A 23,245-nucleotide genomic window follows, 5' to 3' on the forward strand; every position below is an offset into this window, starting at 1 on the left:
GCAACTTTATTCACAATTTATCATACGATAGTGTCCCTTATTCACATTACATCACACAGTAGTACCACTTTACCTTATATACGTTACTCCTCACAGTAGTGCCCCTCATTCACATAACATCATACTGAATTGCTCCTTATTCACATTACACCACACCATATTGCTCTTAATTTTCATTACACCATACCATATTACTCCTTATTCACATTACACCATACCATATTGCTCTTTATTCACATTAGACCACACAGTAGTGGCCTTTCTATATGTTACGCCACACATTAAGCACCTTATACACATAATGCCACACATTGGTAATGCATTTATACAGATAATACCACACATGACACACATTATTAATGTCCTTATAAACATAATGCGCCTTACACATTATGCTAACCCTTATTATTGCCCTTATACAGATAATTTCCCTTACACATATGCCGCACATTGTTAATTCCCTTATACACATAATGACACACATAATGTCCCTTACACATATGCTGCACATTATTAGTGCCCTTATACACCTAATGACACAGATAGTTCCTGGTGTGAGTTAATTGGCAGCTATATTAACGTCGGTGCCTATTTTTTATGAAAATTTATCTTATTTGCATTGCTGTGACTAGGATGCACAAGCAGCTTCTGCTGATTAAAATGATATGCAGCATGCCTATATACTGTGTGCGACTGTGGCTGTATCTACATACAAAATGCTACACACAGAATATAGGCATGCCACATATCATTTTAATCAGCAGAAGCTGCTTGTGCCCATAGGCATACCAGATGCCCTAGGCAATTGCCTATATTGCCTATGCCTAGGGCCGGCTCTGTACTTCTCACTCCTCCCCACCAAAAAGAAAAATGGAGCTGCACCAGCGCCAGCCAGAGCTACCAACATTGAAAGGTAGACTAGATGAAGCAACCAGTGCCACTGACTGTTTCATACATTTTAACACCACTGTGGTGACCTGTCTAATTAATAGGAGCGCCAAAAATGACTGGTCATTACAGCAACATCTCCACATTAACATTAATACATATGGGCAAAACAGTATCAGTGCAAATAATATGCGCTGATATCATTTTCCCCCATAATGCCTGGTCATACAACAACCCCTCTGTGCCTTAGTGGGAGAGAGGTAAAGTGGAAAGGGATAAAGTACCAAACAATTAGCTCCTGTCAAACACAGCCTGTAAAGGTGGGTACTGATGGGAGATGTGTGCTGAGCGATCTTAACACAGACCGCTCAGCACACATCTCTCCCCCCGCTCAGCACACATCTCTCCCCCCGCTCAGCACACATCTCTCCCCCCGCTCAGCACAGCGCGATGTGCTGAGCGAGGGGACGGACGGACGGGGGGCCACTCACTTCACACAGCGCTGAAGTGAGCGACCCGCTAGATTGAGCCTGCATGCAGGCTCAATCTAGCACCTGCGATAGCGATGCGCGGGGCCGTGCATCAATATCGCTGGGGGGCGTACACACGACAGATCCCTGCTTGAAATCTAATAGATTTTAAACAAGGATCTCTCCGTGTGTCCCCCCCTTAAAAAGGCAATTAGGAACTGGTTGGCTGGTACGTTATCTCTCTCCACTTTATCCTTCTCGAAGGCTTAGTACCTAGTGCCCTTTATATCTCTCCACTTTATGGTGACCATTTATCCATATATATTTGAGGCTTATTACACAAAAACATCCATTTTCAGGGGGTGACCGCAAATATTTAGTACTGGATTCACCGAATGTATGACAGGGGGGGGGCAGCAGATATCTGATACCTTCTGAGATCCCTCCGTTCCCACCGGCAGCAGATTTACCAATTGGCCCTTGCAGCTACACATCGCAGCTGTTGCCGGCAGGGGGTTCCACTGAATCCCCTCCCTGGGACTGCACAGAAGCCCCAGCATCACTCAGAGCACATCACAGGAATGGAATCCTTTCTGATCCTGTCCCTGCGGGTGTTCATTGATACATCTGGCCAGAAGATTCTCATCCTGAAATGAAATCTTGGGCATTAACATTGTTGGAAATGAGTTTTTTGATAAATGCCCCCGAATGTCTCTTCAAGGTTTGATACATCTATCCCTCAGTACAGAGGCGGAACTACCGCCAGTGCAACCAGTGCGTTGCACTGGGGCCCGCCTCTGTCCAGGGGCCCAAAGCATGTAATGAGTCAAACTGACTCATTACATGCCGCTGTGCGCTGCGGGCAACCGCTGCCCGCAGCGCACAGCCGCCCGGAGAGAGGAGCAGCGGTACGGGGGAGAAGGAGGAGGAGGGAGCCGAAGGAGGGAGCCGAAGGAGGGAGCCGCAGCAGCGCTTTACTACTGGTGGAGGCGCTGCTGCTGCCCCTCTGCTTCACTATAGGCTGTCTTCCGAGAACAGCCTATAGTGAAGCAGAGGGGCAGCAGCAGCAGCGCCTCCACCAATGACACAGCGCTGCTGCGGCTCCCTCCTCCACCTCCCTCCTCCTCCTTCTCTCCAGCCCGGGAATCGTCTGACGCTGCACCGAGGAGCCTGAGCCAGCGGAGACGCCGGAGAGGGTAAGTATAATTCTTTCTTTCTGTCTCTTTCTTTCTTTCTTTGTTGGGACTGCCTGCTGCTATGTGTAAAAATAGGGGACTGCCTGCCGCAATGTGTAAAAATGGGGGACTGCCTGCCGCTATGTGTAAAACGGAGGAATCTGCCTGCCGCAATGTGTAAATATGGGGGACTGCCTGACGCAATGTGTAAAAAGGGGGAATCTGCCTGCCGCAATGTGTAAAAAGGGGGAATCTGCCTGCCGCAATGTGTAAAAACGGGGGACTGCCTGCCGCAATGTGTAAAAAGGGGGAATCTGCCTGCCGCAATGTGTAAAAAGGGGGAATCTGCCTGCCGCAATGTGTAAAAAGGGGGGACTGCCTGCCGCTATGTGTAAAAATGGGGAATCTGCCTGCCGCTATGTGTAAAAAGGGGGAATCTGCCTGCCGTAATGTGTAAAAAGGGGGACGCTGTCTGCCGTAATGTGTAAAAAGGGGGACGCTGTCTGCCGTTATGTGTAAAAAGTGTATGCTGTCTGCCGCTATGTTTAACAAGGGCACGCTGTCTGCCGTTATGTGTAAAAAGTGTACGCTGTCTGCCGCTATGTGTAACAAGGGCACGCTGTCTGCCGTTATGTGTAAAAAGGGGACGCTGTCTGCCGTTATGTGTAAAAAGTGCACGCTGTCTGCCGTAATGTGTAAAAAGGGGGGCGCTGTCTGCCGTAATGTGTAACAAGGGCACGCTGTCTGCCGTAATGTGTAAAAAGGGGACGCTGTCTGCCGTTATGTGTAAAAAGTGCACGCTGTCTGCCGTAATGTGTAAAAAGGGGGACGCTGTCTGCCGTTATGTGTAAAAAGTGTACGCTGTCTGCCGCTATGTTTAACAAGGGCACGCTGTCTGCCGTTATGTGTAAAAAGTGTCCGCTGTCTGCCGCTATGTGTAACAAGGGCACGCTGTCTGCCATTATGTGTAAAAAGGGGACGCTGTCTGCCGTTATGTGTAAAAAGTGCACGTTGTCTGCCGTAATGTGTAAAAAGGGGGACGCTGTCTGCCGTAATGTGTAAAAAGGGGGACGCTGTCTGCCGTAATGTGTAACAAGGGCACGCTGTCTGCCGTAATGTGTAAAAAGGGGACGCTGTCTGCCGTTATGTGTAAAAAGTGCACGCTGTCTGCCGTAATGTGTAAAAAGGGGGACGCTGTCTGCCGTTATGTGTAAAAAGTGTACGCTGTCTGCCGCTATGTTTAACAAGGGCACGCTGTCTGCCGTTATGTGTAAAAAGTGTCCGCTGTCTGCCGCTATGTGTAACAAGGGCACGCTGTCTGCCGTTATGTGTAAAAAGGGGACGCTGTCTGCCGTTATGTGTAAAAAGTGCACGTTGTCTGCCGTAATGTGTAAAAAGGGGGACGCTGTCTGCCGTAATGTGTAAAAAGGGGGACACTGTCTGCCGTAATGTGTAAAAAGGGGACGCTGTCTGCCGTAATGTGTAAAAAGAGGAATCTGTCCACTGTAAGGTGTAAAAGGGTCTCTACCTGGTGTAGTGGTGCTACTGTGTGGCGTAATTTGAATAATGGAGACTACTGTGCACCGTTTTATGAATTGGTATTATTTTGTGGCCACACCCCTTCCCCACGAAGCCACGCCACTATGTATTTTTGCGCGCGCCTACGGCTCGCACTGCCCCTGTTTTGCATGCAGGAGTGGAGCTCCGATGCCGTTTCTTGCACACAGTGCTAAAATGTCTAGTTACGGCACTGTTGCTAGGTATCCATTTCTCTGGCCCTGAGCAGGTCCCCCTCACCAGATCCTTTCTAGGGGTGAGGGGGTGGACTTGGATGGGATGTGGGGGGCCCAAAGCATTTTGTCGCACCTGGGCCCACCGCTCGCTAGTTCCGCCACTGACTCAGTATTATTTATTGTACATTAGGTTTATCACTGTTTTGCTTTGTATTGGGTTACACTTATCAAACGTGTCTGTGTCTATTTTGCAGAGACGAATTTAACTATCCTGCACAGTCAAGGCTGTGTGAGGGCCACACCTGCCCTGTTTGGTAGCCACTGCTTTCTTCCAGACAATGCAATTAAGATCCCTGCCTAATGTTTAGATGCTGGGTGCGGCTCTGTCCCTCCAGGCTCGAATTTTGTTTAGAGATGTATTCAGTTGGCGTTCAAAGAAATGACTCTTAACTCCCTTCTTAAGTACCCCACAAGGCTGCATGTTATGTGAATTACTATCACAATCAAATAATTACAGGGTCAGTCTATTTAAAATTGTCATGAGCACAGAAAGACATACTACTGCATCAGCAAATAACAACCTACTGTTTACTAGATATCAGTTAACAAGCCTTTTAAACAGTTAAGGCTTAGGGGGTTTTGGTTCTGATTTATAAACATGACGAATCATAGTAATATTTACTTGGGAATGAAAGTGTGAGTGCGACATTGTTCTGTGACCCCAGGTGTTGGAGCGATATTGGGGGTCATTCAGACCCTTTCGCACGCAGAAGTTCATCGCTGCGGTGCGAATGGGTCGGAAATGTGCACACGCGCCGTTGCCCAGCGTCAGCCGTTGCCGGGCAACGACCAGAAGAAAGAAGAAAGTGATTGCTGGCGCGATCGCAAGAAGATTGACAGTGGGGATGGGTTCCGGGGGGGGAGGACTCACCGTTTTCCAGGCATGGAGATCCGAACGCAGGCGTGTCCAGGCGTTTTGAGGGCTGTCTGACGGCAATTCCGGGACATTCATCGCTGGATCCATCGCACAGGGTAAGTAGCTGCAGGGCTAGTCTTGTTCTGCACAAAACTTTTTAAGCATAGCAGGGCTGCACAAGCAATCGCAGCCCTGCTATGCTATGCTAAAATACACTGCCCCATTGGCGGTGTCTAGTTGATCGCACAAGCAACAAAAGTTGCTACGTGCGATCAACTCGGAATGACCCCCTTTGTTTGTGATCCTTAAGTACCATTGTGACATTGGAGCAGATGTGTTAAGCCTGGAGAAGTGATAAAGCAGTGATAAGTGGAAGGTGATAACGCACCAGCCAATCGGCTCCTAACAGTCAATTTACACATTGGAGCTGATTGGCTGGTGCGTATCACCTTGTACTTAGCACTGCTTTATCACTTCTCCAGGCCTAATACATCTGCCCCATTGTTCTGTGATCCCTAAGGATCATTGTGACATTGTTCTGTGACCCCTAGTGTGTGACCCTGTTCTGTGACCCCAGGTGTCAGTGCGACATTGTTCCGTGACCCTGAGTATAAGCACAACATTATTGTGGATACAGTATGGGATCCCAACGGTCAGGATCCCAGCAGTCATAAGACCGACAGTGGAATCCTGACAGGTGGGATCCCGACGGCGAGCACAGCGTGTCCCCTCGCGGGCTCCTGCGCTAGCCATGCTTGGGTCCTGGTAGCGTGGACCATCCCTGAGTGGGGATTCCGAGCCCCGGTCGGGATTCTGACCGCCGGGTTTCCCTTGGCTGTCGGGATGCTTCCCATTATTCTTGACCCTAAGTGTCAGTATGACATTGTTCTGTAACAGTACATATGTACGTCTGTCTGACAAATGGAGGACCCCAAAAAACAGTTCCAGGACTCCTCTTTGGGTCCTGACCACTTGCTTCAGCATCATTGGCCAAGAAAATACAAGTGCCATTTAAGCTACGGAATTAACTCCACATCTCCCATTTTCAATTCTCTTTTTAACAAACAAAAAACAATGTATATTACTCCAATGCTATTATGTTTGTCATAGACACAATGTTATAAAGTGAAATAAACGGTAGAGTAATTGATGCGTAATGATAATGTTCTGGAATTGAGCAGTGACCTGTAACCTGAGCCATGTCTAATGCATCCAGAGAGGGAAGATTGTGGCATGAATTAGACTGAAGGTGAATCATCATTTACCAATCCAGACACTGCCTCCCACTGGAGAAATATAGACAGGCTGTCACTGGAATACAAACATTAAGATTGCATAGCATACATTGGAGCTCAGCCGACATAGCATACATTGGAGCCGAGTTATTTGCAAAACATAGGGCAGATTTAATTAGCCATGAACTAAGTTTCTTTGTAACAAAAACATGCAGCTGTGATTTCTTTAAAAGCGATAAGTAAAATATCTGCCAAGAAGTCTACTTTCCATAGTTGGAAATAACTTTTGAAAAGTTATTATTTTAATGTAAAAATGCAGAGTGCAATTCACTACCTCTGGTCCCCTCCTTCCATCCCCCCCCCTCCCCCCCCCCCCTCCCCTAATGAATAATAATGTACTTAAAGATGATTAAATAGTAAGATATGACCAATACAGGCCAGGGCAGAAATCTCGGGGCCTGGTACACTCAGGTACCTTTTCCCCCCTGTTAAGTACAGGATGTTGTGCCAATGGGCAGAGGAATAACTACAGTTGATGGCCCCCGGGAAATTAGAGATGAGCGGGTTCGGTTCGTCGAGATCCGAACTCCCCCCGAACTTCACGTGGTGTGCACGGGTCCGAGGCAGCCTCGGTTCTTCCCGCCTTACTTGCAAAACCCGAACGGGGGAAAACATCATCATCCTGCTGTCGGATTCTCGCAAGATTCGGATTCCATATAAAGAGCCGCGCGTCGCCGCCATTTTCACTTGTGCATTGTAGATTGAGCGGAGAGGACGTGGCTACGTTCTCTGCCTGAACAGCCCAATATCAGCTAAATATCAGCTCAATATCTGTGCTCAGTATCAGTGCTGCATTGTGGTGACCAGGATATAGTAGTAGTATATAGTAGTACAGTACAGTAGTCCATTGCTGTATTTTGCTGCTCCGTGTCAGTTCTATTATCCTGAACAGTGCTCAATATCTGTGCTCATTATTATCATTGCTGCATTGTGGTGACCAGTATATAGTAGTACAGTACAGTAGTCCAGTGCTGTTCTCGCTGCCCAGTGTCAGTTCTAGTATCCTGAACAGTGCTCAATATCTGTGCTCATTATTATCATTGCTGCATTGTAGTGACCACTGACCAGTATATAGTAGTACAGTACAGTAGTCCAGTGCTGTTCTCGCTGCCCATTGTCAGTTCTATTATCCTGAACAGTGCTCAATATCTGTGCTCATTATCATCATTGCTGCATTGTAGTGACCAGTATATAGTAGTACAGTACAGTAGTCCAGTGCTGTTCTCGCTGCCCAGTGTCAGTTCTAGTATCCTGAACAGTGCTCAATATCTGTGCTCAGTGTCAGTGCTGCATTGTGGTGACCAGTATATAGTAGTACAGTACAGCAGCCCATTGCTGTATCTTGCTGCTCGTGTCACTTCTAGTATCCTGAACAGTGCTCAGTATCACTGGTATCACTGGTCAGTGTCATGTCAGAACAAAATGTTTTGGAGGTTGTGGAGGTGTCTTCCTCAGAGGAGTCTGTACCAGGTACTCAGGATTGCCTTGAGTGGTTTCATCCCATTAGGATGGAAACAGAATGGCTGGATAGCCTAGGAAATAAGATTCCTCAGAGTTCATTAGGGCATACTCTATTAAGTTGCTGGAAAAAAGCTAAGAAGAATGCTCTAGATATGGATCAGTCCATTTCATCTAGGACCCCCTCAGCTCCTGATACACAAGTCTTGCAGGCCAACGCGGACATCGATGCCGACACAGGGATCAACACAGATGTTAGAGGGGGGCACTATGATAGATTGGTATATAATATTTAGCAATTTATCAATGCCATTAGGGATGTGTTAGAAATACCTATACAAATAAGAGGAAAATTCTTGTATGCTAACTGCAAAATCATTAGTGACATTCCCGGTTTCGGAAGAGTTGAATACCCTATTTGAAAGATCCTGGTTAAACCCAGAAGAGGTTTTGCACATCCCCAATAAAGTACTTAAGACATATCCCTTTCCTGAGGAGGATAGAAGGAAATGGGAGATTCCTCCCATAATGGACATTTCGGTGTCCAGGCCATCAGGGGTAATTACATTACGTGTACCAGGCTCGGCCTCGTTAACGGAGCTGACTGACCGCAAGATAGAGACAACTCTAAAATCCATTTACACGGCTACTGGAGCCGCCCTTAGGCCGACTATTGCATGCACTTGGGTAGCTAGGGCTATGTTAAAATGGTTAGACAATTTAATAGAAGACCTTGATACAATCCATAGGGATGATGTTGTCTTGATTCTAGGTCACATAAAGGATTCGGCTAAATTCATGGTGAAAGCCATGAGGGACATTAGGCTGATGAATTCTAGAGCATCCTCCATGGCAGTAGCGGCTCGCAGAGGTCTCTGGATCCGCCAATGGAATGCAGACGCCGAATCCAAGAGGTACCTCCCCTTCGCAGGTGAGACATACTTGGGGACACTCTGAATACAAATCCTTCCACAGCACCACCTGTGAGAAGACGTAACTCTGCTTCTCTGATGTAGTCCCCTTGGGCTGCCAGATCGAGAAAATTCGGGAGGGCCTACTTCTGCACGAGGCTAGGCCATAGAAAGAGCAGAAAATCTGCACCCTCTACAGGTGCACGGGTTCACAGTTGGATTCTACTCCCTTAGCGTCCTCAGCGTGGCGTGGAAGGACTCCCATGTGGGGGTCCACTGGGGGGGGGGGGATATCATCTACATCACTACAGGGGAGCCTTAGTGATTATTATATCCCGGGTAATAAAAAATATTACGTTAGAAACTGGATTCAGGAGTTTCCCCCTGGCTGTTTGTTTAATCAGCCCTGACAATTGTTAGGACAGTGGGTTTGTCCCTGTCATATAAAAAAAAAAGTTTTTTCTAAAGTGCCATCATGTCTGACACTTCCGTATATGTCCAGAGGTACTGCCATTTGATATAATTCCCGACATTACTGCCATTTAATTCCAGTGATTTTGTCATTTTCTTCCAGTGATTTGGACCAATAATACCATTGATTAGAACGAATAATTCCTGTGATACTGTCTTTTAATTCCAGTGATTTTGTCATTTTCTTCCAGTGATTTGGACCAATAAATAATACCATTGATTAGAACGAATAATTCCTGTGATATTGAGGTGTTTGTGTCGCTTAGCTTAGCCATCCAGCGACCTTGGTGCACCTCTTTTTTTCTTTGCATCATGTGCTGTTTGGGGACTATTTTTATTAAGTGCCATCCTGTCTGACACTGCTGTGCCACTCCTAGATGGGCCAGGTGTTTGTGCCGCCCACTTGGGTCGCTTAGCTTAGTCATCCAGCAACCTCGGTGCAAAGTTTAGGACTAAAAATAATATTGTGAGGTGTTCAGAATAGACTGGAAATGAGTGGAAATTATGGTTATTGAGGTTAATAATACTATAGGATCAAAATTACCCCCAAATTCTAAGATTTAAGCTGTTTTTGAGGGTTTAAAAAAAAAAAAAAACACCCGATTCCAAAACGCACCCGAATCCGACAAAAAATCTTAAGGGAGGTTTTGCCAAAACGCGTCCGAATCCAAAACACGACCGCGGAACCGAATCCAAAACCAAAACACAAAACCTGAAAAATGTCCGGTGCACATCTCTAGAAATCATACCTCCCAACATGACCCTCTACAGGAGGGATAGAATGCTCTGCTCCTGGACTTCCCTCTTAATTTATGGTTGCCATCACCTGTGCTGAACACCTTTCTTATCCATTACCTGTTGAAAACAGGTGTCGTCAATCATAAATTAAGAGAAAAGTCAAGAAGCAGAGCATTGTGTCCCTCCTGGAGGGTCATGTTGGGAGGTATGGAGAAATGGAAAGTGGTACCCATTGAAATATGTTCTTTAGAATTCTGGCAGGAGTATTAGGTACACATAACCACACAGGAAATAATACTAGGGAGGTATAAGAGAGAACGACAAAAGCAAACTGTTGTAGAAATATGAAGTGGGCGGCCTCCGGTATGGGGCCCACCGAGCCCGAGACCCCAGAAGCCGTACAGACCTTTATAGTATGAAATGCATTTTTAGATGCTTTTTTTTTATATCACTCCTGTCACCAGCTGAGACTAAAATGTTAGGTCACTTCAAAAAGGAAAACATTACTATTCCTTCAGTGTCACTCATCTGTCTGTCACCAAACAAGTTTTAGGGCCTAATTCAGACCTGATAGCTCCTCCGCGAATTTGCAGAGGTTTGCGATCGGATAGTCGCCGCCCAGCCAGAGTGAAAATCCGCCCTGTGCATATCTACGTACGCCGGTCAGCTGCACATCAGTTTGCAACACACTCACCATCGAATGATTTTTCCAGTCTGTGCAGTCTGTGCGTAGCCCAGGACTTACTCCTACAGTGCGACAGAAACAGGCTGTTCGGGGCCAGAGCTGATGCCACATACACCCACCCTGAAGATACTTGGGAACGCCAGCGTTTTTTCTTACACTCCCAGAAAACAGGCTGTTACCATCCCCAAACGTTTGCTTCCTGTCAATCAATCTGCGTATGCCTAGCGATCAAAAAAGATGCAGGATTCTTTCGTAGTTTGGCCTAGCTCCTGCACATTACAATCCGTACACATGCGCAGTCATTTGATAATCGTCCGCTTTGCGATGTCGCACAACAGCGATCAGGTCTGAATTAGGCCCTTAGCCATGTGGCTGCCCCATGTTTTGTTTTTTGCAACCCCTGTGTATCCCCTGTAAAGTAAGCATTCACTATTCATGTAGGAGATCACATGATCCGGAAGCCGCCTGTGTGCATAGTAACAGAAGTTTTGGGGCAGAGCAAAGTGTGGATTTCCCTGATCAAGCAATATTAAATTAATAAATATATTTGCTAATTTGGTGGGAAAAATCTCATATATACATTTATCAAAATAAAAAATAAATTATATTATATTCTGTGTTAGGACTTTTTCTCCAAAGGTCTTATTTCTGAAACCAGTTAAGCAGCAAGGTGTTACCAATTTGTGGATAGATGTCTGGAAGGATTAGGTATGAAATCCCGACAGCAGTATCCCGACACTGATGATCCTGAAACTGAACATGGTAAGTATTCTACCCCTCTCCCAACCCCTAACCTATCAAAAAGCCTCCTGGGGTGGTGACTATGGCTAAACCCTCGGGGTGGCAGCTACGGCTAACCCTCGGGGGGTGGTGACTATGGCAAACCACCCCCTATAGTGCCTAACCCTAACTACCCCTCTAGTGCCTACAATTAACTCCCCCCCCCCCCTTCCCCAGTGCCAAACCCTAACACACACACACCCGCAGCCCCTAATAGTCCGCTAGGTTTCCATAAGCTACGGACATGTTCTGGTTCAATGGAGAGAGATACAGTCCAGCAATGATAGAGTTTGAGCACAGTCCATATCAGGGATCTAAATAAATCCAGGAAATAGATGTGTCATACATACAAATAATAAGATTTTACTCACCGGTAAATCTATTTCTCGTAGTCCGTAGTGGATGCTGGGAACTCCGTAAGGACCATGGGGATTATACCAGAGCTCCCAAACGGGCGGGAGAGTGCGGATGACTCTGCAGCACCGAATGAGAGAACTCAAGGTCCTCCTCAGCCAGGGTATCAAATTTGTAGAATTTAGCAAACGTGTTTGCCCCTGACCAAGTTGCAGCTCGGCAAAGTTGTAAAGCCGAGACCCCTCGGGCAGCCGCCCAAGATGAGCCCACTTTCCTCGTGGAATGGGCTGTTACTGATTTAGGATGCGGCAATCCAGCCGCAGAATGCTCCAGCTGAATTGTGCCACAAATTCAGCCAGCAATAGTCTGCTTAGAAGCAGGAGCACCTATTTTGTTGGGTGCCTACAGGATAAAAAAACGAGTCAGTTTTCCTGACTCCAGCCGTCCTGTAAATTTTTTAAGGCCCTGACTACGTCCAGTAACTTGGTATCTTCCAAGTCCCTAGTAGCCGCAGGCACTACAATAGGTTCGTTCAAGTGAAAAGCTGATACCACCTTAGGGAGAAACTGGGAACGAGTCCTCAATTCTGCCCTATCCATATGGAAAATCAGATAAGGGCTTTTACATGACAAAGCCGCCAATTCTGACACACGCCTGGCCGAAGCCAAGGCCAATAACATGACCACTTTCCATGTGAGATATTTCAAATCCACAGTTTTAAGTGGCTCAAACCAATGTGATTTTAAGAAACTCAACACCACGTTGAGATCCCAAGGTGCCACAGAAGGCACAAAAAAGGGGCTGAATATGTAGCACTCCCTTTACAAATGTCTGAACTCCAGGCAGTGAAGCCAGTTCTTTCTGGAAGAAAATCGACAGAGCCGAAATCTGGACCTTAATGGAACCCAAATTTAGGCCCATAGTCACTCCTGACTGTAGGAAGTGCAGAAAACGACCCAGCTGAAATTCCTCTGTTGGGGCCTTCCTGGCCTCACACCACGCAACATATTTTCGCCAAATACGGTGATAATGGTTTGCGGTTACTTCTTTCCTGGCTTTTATCAGCGTAGGAATGACTTCCTCCGGAATGCCCTTTTGCTTTAGGGTCCGGAATTCAACCGCCATGCCGTCCAACGCAGCCGCGGTAAGTCTTGGAACAGACAGGGCCCCTGCTGTAGCAGATCCTGTCTGAGCGGTAGAGGCCATGGGTCCTCTGATATAATTTCTTGAAGTTCTGGGTACCAAGCTCTTCTTGGCCCATCCGGAACCACGAGTATCGTTCTTACTCCTCGTTTTCTTATTATTCTCAGTACCTTTGGTATGAGAGGCAGAGGAGGGAATACATAAACCGACTGGTACACCCACAGCTATTGCCTGAGGGTCCCTTGACCTGGCGCAATATCTAGTTTTTTTGTTTAGGCGGGACGCCATCATGTCCACCTGTGGCCTTTCCCAACGGTTTACCAACAGTTGGAAGACTTCTGGATGAAGTCCCCACTCTCCCGGGTGTCGGTCGTGTCTGCTGAGGAAGTCTGCTTCCCAGTTGTCCACTCCCGGAATGAACACTGCTGACAGTGCTAAGACGTGATTTTCCGCCCATCGGAGAATCCTTGTGGCTTCTGCCATCGCCATCCTGCTTCTTGTGCCGCCCTGTCGGTTTACATGGGCGACTGCCGTAATGTTGTCCGATTGGATCAGTACCGGCTGGTTTTGAAGCAGAGGCCTTGCCAGACTTAAGGCATTGTGGAGCCCCCGCGTCATGCTGTGGACTCAGAGGAAGCGGGGGAAGAATTTTGATTCTGGGAACTGGCTGACTGGTGCAGCTTTTTCCCTCTTCCCTCGTCTCTGTGCAGAAAGGAAGCGCCTTTGACCCGCTTGCTTTTCTGAAGCCGAAAGGACTGTACCTGATAATACAGTGCTTTCTTAGGCTGTGAGGAAACCTGAGGTAAAAAATTTTCTTCCCAGCTGTTGCTGTGGATACGAGGTCCCAGAGACCATCCCAAAACAATTCCTCACCCTTATAAGGCTCTATGTGCCTTTTAAAGTCAGCATCACCTGTCCAGTGTCGGGTCTCTAATACCCTCCTGACAGAATGGACATTGCATTAATTCAGGATGCCAGCCGGCAAAATATCCCTCTGTGCATCCCTCATATATAAGACGACGTCTTATGTTCGCAAAATAGTATCCCTGTTTGACAGGGTTACAGACCACGCTGCAGCAGCACTATCTGCAGGTCTCAGTCTAGTACCTGAGTGTGTAAATACAGACTTCAGGATAGCCTCCTGCTTTTTATCAGCAGGTACCTTCAAAGTGGCCGTATCCTAAGACGGCAGTGCCACCTTTTTTGACAAACGTGTGAGCGCCTTATCCACCCTAGGGGATATCTCCCAGCGTAACTTATCCTCTGGCGGGAAAAGGTACGCCATCAGTAACTTTTTAGAAATTACCAGTTTCTTATCGGGGGAACCCACGCTTTTTCACACTTCATTCACTCATTTGATGGGGGAACAAAACACTGCCTGCTTTTTCTCCCCAAACATAAAACCCTTTTTTAGTGGTACTTGGGTTAATGTCAGAAATGTGTAACACATTTTTTATTGCCGGGATCATGTAACGGATGTTCCTAGTGGATTGTGTATATGTCTCAACCTCGTCGACACTGGAGTCAGACTCCGCGTCGACATCTGTGTCTGCCATCTGAGGGAGCGGGCGTTTTTGAGCCCCTGATGGCCTTTGAGACGCCTGGGCAGGCGCGGGCTGAGAAGCCGGCTGTCCCATAGCTGTTACGTCATCCAGCCTTCTATGTAAGGAGTTGACACTGTCGGTTAATACCTTCCACCTATCCATCCACTCTGGTGTCGGCCCACAGGGGGCGACATCCCATTTATCGGCATCTGCTCCGCCTCCACATAAGCCTCCTCATCAAACATGTCGACACAGCCGTACCGACACACCGCACACACACAGGGAATGCTCTGACTGAGGACAGGACCCCACACAGCCCTTTGGGGAGACAGAGAGAGAGTATGCCAGCACACACCAGAGCGCTATATAATGTAGGGATAAACACTATCACTGAGTGAATTTTCCCCAATAGCTGCTTGTATAAACAATATTGCGCCTAAATTTAGTGCCCCACCTCTCTTTTTAACCCTTTGAGCCTGAAAACTACAGGGGAGAGCCTGGGGAGCTGTCTTCCAGCTACACTGTGAAGAGAAAATGGCGCCAGTGTGCCGAGGGAGATAGCTCCGCCCCTTTTTCGCGGACTTTTCTCCCGCTTTTTTATGGATTCTGGCAGGGGTAATTATCACATATATAGCCTCTGGGGCTATATATTGTGATTATTTTGCCAGCCAAGGTGTTTTTATTGCTGCTCAGGGCCTTCAGTGACCGGAGTGTGAAGTGTGTATGAGGAGCAATGGCGCACAGCTGCAGTGCTGTGCGCTACCTTGGTGAAGACTGAAGTCTTCTGCCGCCGATTTTCCGGACCATCTTCATGCTTCTGGCTCTGTAAGGGGGACGGCGGCGCGGCTCCGGGAACGAACACCAAGGACGGGTCCTGCGGTCGATCCCTCTGGAGCTAATGGTGTCCAGTAGCCTAAGAAGCCCAAGTTAGCTGCAAGCAGGTAGGTTCGCTTCTTCTCCCCTTAGTCCCTCGTTGCAGTGAGCCTGTTGCCAGCAGGTCTTACTGTAAAATAAAAAACCTAACATATACTTTCTTTCTAGGAGCTCAGGAGAGCCCCTAGTGTGCATCCAGCCCGGCCGGGCACAGAAATCTAACAGAGGTCTGGAGGAGGGGCATAGAGGGAGGAGCCAGTGCACACCAGATAGTACCTAATCTTTCTTTTAGAGTGCCCAGTCTCCTGCGGAGCCCGTCTATCCCCATGGTCCTTACGGAGTTCCCAGCATCCACTAGGACGTCAGAGAAAAGTGATAAAACTTAATGCGTTCCTTGGGCACCCAGCTTCATCAGCGGGTCCTAATAGTAGCCACCTGAATGGAGCACAGACGAGTGCTCTGGCCACCAACGACACACTATTTATTGACATGAAGGGGACTGTTTGTTAGGTGTCCATCGGTGATGGTGGGGCAAAGAGTAGCTGGGGCCCCTTGCAAGCCCAGGGCCCAAGACATGTGTCGTCACTCCCCTCCCATGCCACCGGACCTGGTCACCAGCGCCACCTACTGTACCTTGTGCTACCAACACCATCTCTTATGTTCCCAGCACCATCTCTTTTATGTCCCCATCTCCATCTCATTAATGCCCCCAGATCCCTCTCTGTTGTGTCCCCAGCTCCATCTCTGCTGTGTCCCCAGCTGTGTCCCCAAGCTCCATCTCTACTGTGTCCCCAAGCTCCATCTCTACTGTGTCCCCAAGCTCCATCTCTACCGTGTCCCCAAGCTCCATCTCTGCTCCATCTCTACTGTGTCCCCAAGCTCCATCTCTACTGTGTCCCCAAGCTCCATCTCTACTGTGTCCCCAAGCTCCATCTCTACTGTGTCCCCAGCTCCATTTCTACTGTGTCCCCAAGTTCCATCTCTACTGTGTCCCCAGCTCCATTTCTACTGTGTCCCCAAGCTCCATCTCTACTGTGTCCCCAAGCTCCATCTCTACTGTGTCCCCAAGCTCCATCTCTACTGTGTCCCCAGCTCCATCTCTACTGTGTCCCCAAGCTCCATCTCTACTGTGTCCCCAAGCTCCATCTCTACTGTGTCCCCAAGCTCCATCTCTACTGTGTCCCCAAGCTCCATCTCTACTGTGTCCCCAAGCTCCATCTATACTGTGTCCCCAAGCTCCATCTCTACTGTGTCCCCAAGCTCCATCTCTACTGTGTCCCCAAGCTCCATCTCTACTGTGTCCCCAAGCTCCATCTCTACTGTGTCCCCAAGCTCCATCTCTACTGTGTCCCCAAGCTCCATCTCTACTGTGTCCCCAAGCTCCATCTCTACTGTGTCCCAAAGCTCCATCTCTACTGTGTCCCCAAGCTCCATCTCTACTGTGTCCCCAAGCTCCATCTCTACTGTGTCCCCAAGCTCCATCTCTACTGTGTCCCCAAGCTCCATCTCTACTGTGTCCCCAAGCTCCATCTCTACTGTGTCCCAAGCTCCATCTCTACTGTGTCCGCAAGCTCCATCTCTACTGTGTCCCCAAGCTCCATCTCTACTGTGTCCCCAAGCTCCATCTCTACTGTGTCCCAAGCTCCATCTCTACTGTGTCCGCAAGCTCCATCTCTACTGTGTCCCCAAGCTCCATCTCTACTGTGTCCCCAGCTCCATCTCTACTGTGTCCCCAAGCTCCATCTCTACTGTGTAGGCGAGTATGACCTGTTACAGCTATTAACCCCTGCTGCAATACTGCTATTGTGGTTACCGCTGATACCACTGTTCCCTGTTACCCTGTTGATATCAATAAACTGGGCATCCTGATTGGGATCGCCTCACTGCAAGTATCAATAAAATGTTCTTTCTGGCAGGCTGATGTACTAAGATGTGGAGAGAGATAAAATGGAAAGCCATAAAGTACCAACCATTCAGCTCCTGTAATTTTTCAAACACAGCCTGTAACTTGGCAGTTAGGAGCTGATTGGCTGGTACTTTATCTCTCTCCAAGGCTTAGTACACCTTTCCCACAGAGGTGAGCATGGCCTGGCACTTCAGCAGTGCTAAGCACACCAAACTGTCATGTTGGGGTAAAGCCCACCATGACACAGTCATGTCCCCGTCTCCTGATTAAGCTGATTTATCGCCAGTCAACAAAGGCAAAGTAATTGCAATTGGAAAATAAATGGGGAAGATTAGAGGTAAGTTGTAACCAGACTGTGGAAAGAAATCACAAATGCAACACTAGGTACAGTAATAAGAAATGTGCAATGTTGCTAAAACATACAGTACATATCAGTGCATACGCCCATAAATTACTGCCACTCTAACTACATTAAATATTCAGTGTTCATAATATATTAGGAAATGTATACCTCAGGATCTTTCCTGAACTAAAGTAATGTGAAATATGGGTCAAGTAAATTAATTATGGAAAATAGGGATATATTTTTACAGACGTAAAATACTACTACAACTACCACCTCTACCACTACTACTACTACTACTACTACTACTAAAAATATTAATAATTAAGCAAATGTAGTAATAATTAGAAATGCGCCCCGAACCTTTGCATGTTTTGGTTTTGGATATGCATTTTTTTTCTATGCTAAAAACAGCTAAAATTCTGTAATTTGGGCCTATTTTTGTTCCTACAGTTTTATTAACCTCAATAACATTTATGTCCAGTCATTTCCAGTCAATTTTGACAACCTCACAGCTCACAATATTGTTCACCAACATAGGGGGTCATTCAGACCTGATTGCTCGCTAGCGTTTTTTTCAGCGCTGCGATCAGGTCAGAACTGCGCATGCGTATGCACCGCAATGTGCAGGCGCGTCGCACGGGTACAAAGCGGATCGTTGCTGTGCGATGGGTTTTTTACGAAGAATCAATTCGCACAGCGGATCGCAAGGAGATTGACAGGAAGAAGGCGTTTGTGGGTGGCAACTGACCGTTTTCTGTGAGTGTTTTGTAAAACACAGGTGTTGTCCAAGCGTTTGCAGTGCGGGTGTCTGACGTCAATTCCGTCCCCGAACAGGCTGAAGTGATCGCAGCAGCTGAGTAATTCCTGGGCAACTCAGAAACTGCACAAAGCTTTTTTTGTACCGCTCGGCTGTACATGCGATCGCACACTTGCAAAGCGAAAATACACTCCCGCATGGGCGGCGACTATTTGCTCACAGCAGTGCAAAAAAACTCTAGCGGGCGATCAGGTCTTAATTAGGCCTATAGGGCTTAATTCAGACCTGATTGCTCGCTAGCAATTTTTTGCAGCGCTGCGATCAGATAGTCGCCGCCATACAGGGGAGTGTATTTTAGCTTTGCAAGTGTGCGATCGCCTGTACAGCCGGGCGTTACAAAAAATATTTGTGCAGTTTCTGTGTAGCCCAGAACTTACTCAGCTGCTGCGATCACTTCAGCCTGTTCGGGGCCGGAATTGACGTCAGACACCCACACTGCAAACGCTTGGACATGCCTGCGTTTTTCAAACCACTCCAAAAAAAAGTGGTCAGTTGCCACCCACAAACGCCTTCTTCCTGTCAATCTCCTTACGATCCGCTGTGCGATTGGATTCTTCGTAAAACCCATCGCACAGCAACGATCCGCTTTGTACCCGTGCGACGCCTGTGTGCATTGCGGTGCATATGCATGCGCAGTTCTCACCGAATCGCAGTATTGCAAAAAATTAAAAGCAAACTAAGCAACAGAGCAGCGGCACAAACACACGGCAGTTATTTCTGTTTAAAAATGTGTTTCAAATAAGTAATGTATTAGCAATAACCAATCAAACCAACTCGCAAGTACTTTCAATAGAAAACAATACAAGGAAACTTACTAAGAATCGTGTGTGGAATATCATTGCTCAAAAGTAGTTGTAGTTAACACACAGCAAAGAAAAAAGAACCCTAAACAATGTGTAAAATAGTGAACGCAGAAGTGGATGCCAACTACATTAGATCACATGCCTATTGTCAGTGTCCAATCTGCATCTACTTCCTGGAGGAGGGGAAGGGTTTGGCCAGGCCACTGATGACTGGCACTATGTACTCATGGGCGGGTGATGCAGAGACCAATGTGTGGCAGCCCTCCAGGCATCATCAGACAGCAAGTGAAGCCTGTCCTAGGCATCGTGCGCCCACAGCCAGGTGATCAGTGCCAGCAACTTTTCCTAGCCGTAGAACGGGTGTCTTCTTCCTTCATCAGCTCCCCAACATGTCTCCAACCACAAAAACAGTGGATACTGTGTGGGATAAAGTGGGGAATACTTTGGGAAACACAGTTATATATTGTGCAGGTTTTAGTGCGGGACACACAATGTGGGTCGGATACAGTGTGGATTGAATAAAGTGCTGGTTGGATACAGTGCTGGCCTGATACAGTATGTGTCGGAAACAGTGCGGGTTATAGTGTGGGTCAGACAAAGTGCAAGTCGGATACACTGTGGGTAGACATGCCAGCTGTAGCCTAGAAAAAAGAATATGTAACAGAAATACAATGGCGCTAAATCTGAACCATAGAGAGCAATATGGATAATCACCCTTATAATAATCCTCAACGTGGGTCAGTTCCTACATGAGGGAAGACAGTCCATACGACGTGTTGATTTCTTCTTATAATCAATAATAAAATCTGATAAGACAAGAAGAGACTGTGCCTACTCAGCATCAAAACTCAGTTTGAGGCAGAGTGTGTTGAAGGCACAGAAGACAGATGATCGTGCAGTACCGCAGAGCCGGCCCTAACCAATATGATGCCCTAGGCAAGATTTTGGCTGGTGCCCCCTAGCACCGCCGCTAGTTCTGCAGGAGATGATGGTATGAATCAGCTGGTAGCTCTGCTAATGTCGGGCGCCTTTTGTTTATAAAAATGCATCTTATTTGCATTACTATGTGGCTAGGATGCACATGCAGCTTCTGCTGATTAAAATGATATGCAGCATGTCTATATTCTGTGTGTGACTGCGGCTGTATCTGCATATGAAATGCTACATTACAGTGGTTTCCAGGACTACACTGCAACGTAGCATTTTGTATGCAGATACAGCCGCAGATATACACACACACACACACACACCACGCCTCATTCAATTACACACACACACACACACACACACACGCACACACAAACACAGGATTTTTAGGAGGGGGGTGGGGGGTTCCAGAATAAATATATATATATATATATACACTGAATTCCGCCCCCTTGCAGTCCCGACAGTCGGAATGCCGACTAACAGGGACTATTTCCACTCATGTGTGTCCATGCCACCCATAGAGTGGGAATATAGCGAATGCAGGATGATGGCAGCAAAGGAAGAGGCTGACTGTTAATATGGGCTGAAAGCTTAGTGACAGGAGAAGCAGGGAGCAAGCCGGAGTGATAGCTGGGTATGAGGAGAGGAGAAGAAGATTACTACCTGTCAGCCACTGGCGTTCTGTCTTCTCTGTCCTGTCTGAGCAGCGCTCTGGACTCGTGCTGGGACGCGGCTCCGTCTCTCCCTTCTCCCTCTGTGGTGTGGAGGTTGTTTGACTGCCTCTCCAGTTCCCGCACCCGGCATCTTCAGCTGGCAGGGTCTCGCCCAAACTACACTTGCCGCCGGGTCCTCTCTTGACCTGGTGCGGCACCCGCTGCCTCAGTTCTCACAGCAGCACATTTCTTTCCGGGCACAGCCGCGACTATTGCCGCCTGGAGCTCTCCCTCTCCACTGCTGTACACTGCTCCGTCTGCCGCCTGAGAGGAGATGTGCGCTGTATTCAAGCAGACACAGCTGCCGGAGCTCCTCAATTAAAAAAGAAAAATATAGTATAGGTCAGCTTCACTGATATATCGGTGGGCAGGGGGGGTTTCTGGGTACTCGGAAACCCCCCCTGCATGCGCGTATGCACACACACACACGCCTTTCACTTATACACACATGCCTATTTCTCTGACGTCCTAAGTGGATGCTGGGGACTCCGTCAGGACCATGGGGATTAGCGGCTCCGCAGGAGACAGGGCACAAAAGTAAAAGCTTTAGGATCAGGTGGTGTGCACTGGCTCCTCCCCCTATGACCCTCCTCCAAGCCTCAGTTAGATTTTTGTGCCCGGCCGAGAAGGGTGCAATCTAGGTGGCTCTCCTAAAGAGCTGCTTAGAGTAAAAGTTTTGTTAGGTTTTTTATTTTCAGTGAGTCCTGCTGGCAACAGGCTCACTGCTACGAGGGACTTAGGGGAGAAGAAGTGAACTCACCTGCGTGCAGGATGGATTGGCTTCTTAGGCTACTGGACACCATTAGCTCCAGAGGGATCGAACACAGGCCCAGCCATGGAGTCCGGTCCCAGAGCCGCGCCGCCGACCCCCTTGCAGATGCCGAAGAGTGAAGAGGTCCAGAAACCGGCGGCAGAAGACTTTTCAGTCTTCATGAGGTAGCGCACAGCACTGCAGCTGTGCGCCATTGTTGTCAGCACACTTCACACCAGCGGTCACTGAGGGTGCAGGGCGCTGGGGGGGGCGCCCTGGGCAGCAATGAAATACCTATACTGGCTAAAAGATACATCACATATAGCCCCTGGGGCTATATGGATGTATTTAACCCCTGCCAGGTCTCAGAAAAACGGGAGAAGAAGCCCGCCGAAAAGGGGGCGGAGCCTATTCTCCTCAGCACACAGCGCCATTTTCCCTCACAGAAATGCTGGTGGGAAGGCTCCCAGGCTCTCCCCTGCACTGCACTACAGAAACAGGGTTAAAACAGAGAGGGGGGGCACTTATTTGGCGATATGATTATATATATTAAGATGCTATAAGGGAAAAACACTTATATAAAGGTTGTCCCTGTATAATTATAGCGTTTTGGTGTGTGCTGGCAAACTCTCCCTCTGTCTCCCCAAAGGGCTAGTGGGGTCCTGTCCTCTATCAGAGCATTCCCTGTGTGTGTGCTGTGTGTCGGTACGTGTGTGTCGACATGTATGAGGACGATGTTGGTGAGGAGGCGGAGCAATAGCCTGTAATGGTGATGTCACTCTCTAGGGAGTCGACACCGGAATGGATGGCTTATTTAGGGGATTACGTGATAATGTCAACACGCTGCAAGGTCGGTTGACGACATGAGACGGCCGGCAAACCAATTAGTACCTGTCCAGGCGTCTCAAACACCGTCAGGGGCTTTAAAACGCCCATTTACCTCAGTCGGTCGACACAGACACGGACACTGACTCCAGTGTCGACGGTGAAGAAACAAACGTATTTTCCATTTGGGCCACACGTTACATGTTAAGGGCAATGAAGGAGGTGTTACATATTTCTGATACTACAAGTACCACAAAAGAGGGTATTATGTGGGGTGTGAAAAAACTACCTGTAGTTTTTCCTGAATCAGTTAAATTAAATGAAGTGTGTGATGATGCGTGGGTTTTCCCCGATAGAAAATTATTGGCGTTATACCCTTTCCCGCCAGAAGTTAGGGCGCGTTGGGAAACACCACTTAGGGTGGATAAGGCGCTCACACGCTTATCAAAACAAGTGGCGTTACCGTCTCCAGATACGGCCGCCCTCAAGGAGCCAGCTGATAGGAGGCTGGAAAATATCCTAAAAAGTATATACACACATACTGGTGTAATACTGCGACCAGCGATCGCCTCAGCCTGGATGTGCAGCGCTGGGGTGGCTTGGACGGATTCCCTGACTGAAAATATTGATACCCTTGACAGGGACAGTATTTTATTGACTATAGAGCATTTAAAGGATGCATTTCTATATATGCGAGATGCACAGAGGGATATTTGCACT

This window comes from Pseudophryne corroboree, chromosome 10 (genome assembly GCF_028390025.1).
Source record: "Pseudophryne corroboree isolate aPseCor3 chromosome 10, aPseCor3.hap2, whole genome shotgun sequence".
Classification (NCBI taxonomy): domain Eukaryota; kingdom Metazoa; phylum Chordata; class Amphibia; order Anura; family Myobatrachidae; genus Pseudophryne; species Pseudophryne corroboree.